Source organism: Suncus etruscus, chromosome 10, assembly GCF_024139225.1.
Source record: "Suncus etruscus isolate mSunEtr1 chromosome 10, mSunEtr1.pri.cur, whole genome shotgun sequence".
Classification (NCBI taxonomy): Eukaryota; Metazoa; Chordata; class Mammalia; order Eulipotyphla; family Soricidae; genus Suncus; species Suncus etruscus.
The window spans coordinates 46,270,043-46,275,745 of NC_064857.1; the positions used below are offsets into that span (position 1 = coordinate 46,270,043).

At 31.2% G+C, this 5,703-nt stretch overlaps 1 non-coding gene across 1 annotated transcript; it reads right to left on the minus strand.

Moving 5' to 3' along the window:
• Nucleotides 1-850: 850 nt before the first annotated feature.
• LOC126021766 (U6 spliceosomal RNA) lies at nucleotides 851-953 on the minus strand. Its single transcript, XR_007500241.1, has one exon. It is a non-coding gene; the product is annotated as a U6 spliceosomal RNA (small nuclear RNA).
• Nucleotides 954-5,703: the final 4,750 nt, after the last annotated feature.

The window sequence follows — 5,703 nt, forward strand, 5'->3', positions numbered from 1 at the left end:
CTGGAGCTATAAGCACACACACACACACACACACACACACACACACACACACACACACACACACACCAGTGAGGCTGGGGTGGAAAGTCAGTAGCAGATTGAAGAGGCAGTTGGAGCAGTGAACTGTTTCTACTCCTGGCTATGGCTTCTTCCCCCTGATTTCGACAGACCTTAGGATGTATCTTTTTGGACTGCTTATCCTTTATGTTGTATACCTGCTCTTTTTACTTGGTTCTCAATCTGATCTTACTTTGGTCTCAAACCTAGCTCTCCTTTGGCTTCTCTATTAAAGAAAGGCTGGAAGTAGCTTATACTCTGGCAGGAGTATCCCAAAAATCTCTATTTCACAAAGGTGGCAATCTTGATGATTCAATTTTTGTTCTACTGATAAACAGATGAATAACAGATATAATATAATATGGGTATTTTATATAAATAAATGCACAATTACAAGAGTATGTGGAAATACTGCTCAAATGCAGAGTTTCCATACTGAGGTACATTCATAATTATAAGGCTTTGCTGATACCAGTTTGAAAAAAGTCATATTAAGGTGCTTACATTGAAATCATAAAGAAAATAGAAGTTAAAAATTTTTCTCTGAACCTGTCAGGATGAAATATACTAAATTCAATGGATTTTGTTCCTCATATGGAAGCTTCATATGGAAGAGTAGCCTCTCATCTAGACTGCTGGGATTTCTGCCTCAGTCTTGTCTTCAGGTGCTCAAAAACATGATTTAAGATTAAATTATTTTATATTTATATAAAATTTATATACATCTGAAGTGAAAAAAGTTATGTCATCAATTTATCTTCAAATACTACCTTTGACATTATTCACTTCATTCTAGCCTACTCAGAATGTCAGGAAATTAATTTTCTTGTGTAGGGGCCACGCTAATCTTCTCTGTATTGTTCCAATTTTAGTATATGTGCTGCTGAAGCGAGCACGAGAAACTCTAATTCTTATTAATCACAGATTATATATAATTAATCATTATATATAATGATATATAACAATATATAAGATTATAATATATCAGAATATTATTACAGACTTTATAAATTTTAGGTAGGCCTTTAATGGGCTACTCTTATTCACATATTTTTTAATAATACGGTCTAAATTCTTTTATTGATACTACAAATTTTAAGAATTCGTACACAGCTACCAAGCTACTTGGAAGAAGGATAATAAGGGTGAGAGTATTTTTCACTCACTCCAGTCGCAAAATCAACATATTTGAAGTGTATTCAGATTGTTGTCCCCAAAGGAAATCGTAGAGGGTCAGTGATGAGGTAGGGCCATCAGGAAAATGGAGATTCTGGGTGATAAAGGCAGCAAGTATAGCTTTGGCAGGGTAGGTCCGTGGCCCTTCCTTTTCTCCTGAAATGGCCAGCTATTATCTTCATGGGCTAGTGTAGTTAGAACCTTTCTCAGCTTGGTTTACATCTTCTTCAAGAAAAACCATAAGACTGTGGGAGCTGTCCTGGTTCGAACATAGCAATTCTATTTGTGGGCATGGTTATAGCTGCATCCCCTGCTATCTTAGACATTTATGCATTGTGTATTACTTTTAAATTTTATTGTAGTCTTTTGCTGAAGTTTTGCTTCTGTCATAGAAACACTAATGTCCCAGATATGATACAGTATTATCCTTAATTTTTGTACACAAAAATTCTCTGAGGATAGAAGCACATGTAGTAAGGGTCTGGACTTCTGATTTTTCTCTCAACAAGTTCAATATGGAAGAAGTTCTAATATTCTGAGATGGGTTTGGCACCTTTCAAACTTTGGTTACTATTTTTGTCTTTCTGACAGCATCCAATGGGTGGATCTTCAGATTTTTGGAGGAGCAATTGAAGTTTGGGTGGGAGCTCTGTTTTCCAATATGATTTTAAAAAAGACTATATCTGGATTGCATATAGAGGATTTTTAAGCATGAAAGATGTTTTGAAATGTATAAAATACCCTGTAATATATTTCCTTTAGCTAAAATAGGTATATCATATACCTTTTCTGAAACTGAACTTTGCCAAATTTAGTGTCATTTTTAGTACCTTATTACAACTAACCATTTTTTCTGGATTTGTTTTTAGATAAATACCTGCCTAATAAAACTTTTTTTTTTCTAAATCACTAGTGGTTAATAGGATTTTAGTCACAGCATATGTTCAGTAATTAATGTGATACATGGAATATATTGAAATGATGCACAGAGTAGCAGACTTTTAACCTAAAAATAATGCTTACAATTTATCCTTAAGTATAACAAAGAAAACACTCCCTTGACTATCAAGTAATAGTGAATGTTTATTGCTTTTATCTTTAATTCCTCATAAAATATCTACTTAGTGTGGGAGCCACACTAAGAGGTGTTATGGACTAATTCTTGGCTCTGCACTCAAGTAACATTCTTTGTGGTGCTTGGGAGACCATATTAGATTATGGGAATTAATTTTGGACCTATTGCATGCATGAGAAGCTACCTACTACTTTTCCTATCACTCAGTACCCTAAAATATTTTCTATTACCTTAAATAAGTATTGTGTTTTGATTATAATATTAGTGAAGAAATAATCAATAAAATAGTCCTAAGCAAATTTTCGGGAAAATGCCTACAATATAATTATATAATTTAAAAACTTTTTTTGGTGGGGGGACCTTACTGAAAAACTCAGGGGTTATTCCTGTCTCTGTGCTCAGAAATCTCTCCTGGCAGGATTGAGTGATCAAATAGATGCCAGGGATACAACCCAGGTTGGCCCACATGCAAGGCAAATTCCCTACCCACTGTGCTATGTCTCCTGCCCTCTAACTAATTTTTATGTGTAATTAATAGTTTCTATTTCTACTTTAGAGAAACAAAAGAGCCTTCTCAACAAATTTAGAAACTTCTAACATCATCAAATACAATTATATGAACTTCCTCTTCCCTGGAACTGAATAATACAGAAACTCAAATAATCTACAAAAACTTTCTATAAGTATTAAAAGACTTAATAGATTAATTTAAAATTCAATAAAATTATTATACTGTAATTTATTAAGTAAGTTTGATATATTTATCACACGTATAAATTTATTTTATATGTAAACTCATGTTTATCTTCAAATATATTTATGTAAACAATATCAATATTTCATAATCCTTTTATTTTTATTATAGCAATTAAGTTTTATTTTTATTTTTCTATATACTACCTATGATTCACATACATTTTTGAAAATATTTTTTTAATTTTCTTGAAATACATGTTACATTCTATCTTTGTATAGTCTTAGTGGGCTGTAATTTAAATGAAAGTGTAAGATATTAATATACCTTGTATATTACAGTTTTAGCTGTTAATAGGATAAATATGTCAAACATTTCTCAAAATAAAAGTAATTTTAATATGTGCTTTTAATTGTATAATTATTCCAAATCTGATTTTTTGCAACACCATTAACAATGATAAAAATCTTCCTAAAATATTCCCTGTTGAATAAAGACAAACAAATAAAGATGTACAAATATTAAGACTTTGGAGGGAAAGATAGCTGGCCTTGATTCCATAATCCACATTACAATATTCTTCCCAGCATCATCAGGTGCAGCCCTGAAGCATCTCCTTCCCCAACCTTCCCCATTAGCACTGTTGGACAATATTATCACTGCATATGACTTCTAACATTGATGTACCTGAACAGGGTGACCTAGGCTTGATGAGTGTGGTATATAGGTCCCCTAAGCACAACTTCCGAATAATTTATCAAAAGGAACATTTTAATTGAAAGACTCAATAAAGGTCAGAACTTGTAATTATCATGAAAAATATTGTGTATATAATATAAAAGTACTGAAAAATAATCAAAATATAAAAGAACAGATTGTTAAGAAAATAAAACTGGAGTGTAATTATATATGTTATATTTCCAAATATTTTAGACTAATGTCATTTTATTTAATCTCAGTCAGAAGAACCTATCATGTAGTCAGGGTTATAATTGTTAACTACTCTATCTTTCCACATTGGATTATAACCTTGATTAAAAATGGCTGTAACATTGAGATTATCAGTTAATTCATTTTAAAAGGTGATTCTCAGATTCTATCCCAGATCTTCTAAAACAGAATCTACATTTTAAAGTTTGAGAAATATTTTTCTTCTAATAGAGAATTTACCCATTTTAATTGAACATAAAAAATTCCTGAGTAATTGATAACAAAGCCTAAATATTATTTTATTGAAGCATTTCTTGTTACAGTTAAACTTATTCTTATATAGGTATAAAATAAATTTAATCAGAGATCCTCAAATTATTTATTCTATAGTCTTTTAACTTATTCTAAATAAAATTATTCTATACTTTTCTTGCTAAAATGATTTTTAACAACTTTAGAAGCCTTAATATGTATAGATTGTACATAACATTAGCTAATTAGAAATTAAAATTCAGAATGTATTTAAACAATTCACTTAAGTTTTTCAATAATATTATCATAAATGTACAAAAAAGTTTTGTGAAATATACATATTTTACAAATCAGATCTTCCATTTGAAAAAAATTTAGGCAACAAACATGTGGAATGACATATTCAAACTACTGAATAAGAGAAACTTGCAACCTAAAGTAGCAAGACTCTCTTTTACGAATGCAATTTGGTCTGATATAATTATGGTTGTCCCAGCTATTATGTTTGTTTGTTTGTTAGTAGCTTGTATAATTGTTTTACATCCCTTTATTCTGAACCTGTGTCTATTCTGAAATTTTAAGTGTATTACCTGCAGGCATCAGATAACTAGATTTTGTTTCTGGATCCAACCCACTGCTCTGTGCCTTTTAATGGGAGAGTTTAGAAAATTGATATTTAAGAAAACTATTGACAGAAAAGGGTTGCAGTGCCATTATATTGTGTAGGGTTGCTCTCGTTACAATTGGTTATTTGTTTTATATAATTACTCTTTGAGTAGCTCATTTGGAGTCAGTTTTGTTAGAGCAAATATTGTGAGTTCTTTTTTGTCTGATATAGGATAAAGTAGAAAGCCTAAATAAGACAATTAGATATAAGAGAATTGAAACAGAAATGAAAAAGTTTTCCAGGTATAAGTCCAGAAATAGACAGGTGTACAGGTGAATTTTATCAAAAATTCAGAAAAGAATTACTACCACTAATCATTGGACTCTTCCAACATATCAAAATGATGAGAATCATTCTTAATACCTTCTATGAAGCTAATATCATGATTATTCCCAAAGCTGACAGAGATGCTATTAAGAACAAAAACTATAGACAAATCTCACTAATGAACATTGATGCAAATATCCTTAACAAAATCTTAGCAAACTGAATCCAAGAATACATCAAAAAGATTATACATCAAGAGAAAGTGGGTTTTATCTCAGGGATGTAAGAATGATTTAATACACACAAATCAATCAACACCATAGTGTAAAATGAAGTAAATTTTATTGTGACCAAAGTGAATTACACATCTTACATAGTAATATTTAAGGTACATAGTGACATTGAATCAGGGGCATTCCAACCATCAGTGTTTTTCCTCTACCCCATCCCAGCATGCATCCCATATCCCCTTATTTAGCCCCCCAGCTTCTAGTATAGCTAATCCCCTCTTTGTATAGCTTGTTGTAGATTGAATAACAATTCTGTTGTCATTGAAAGCATTTTTAATAAGATCAGACAATAGGC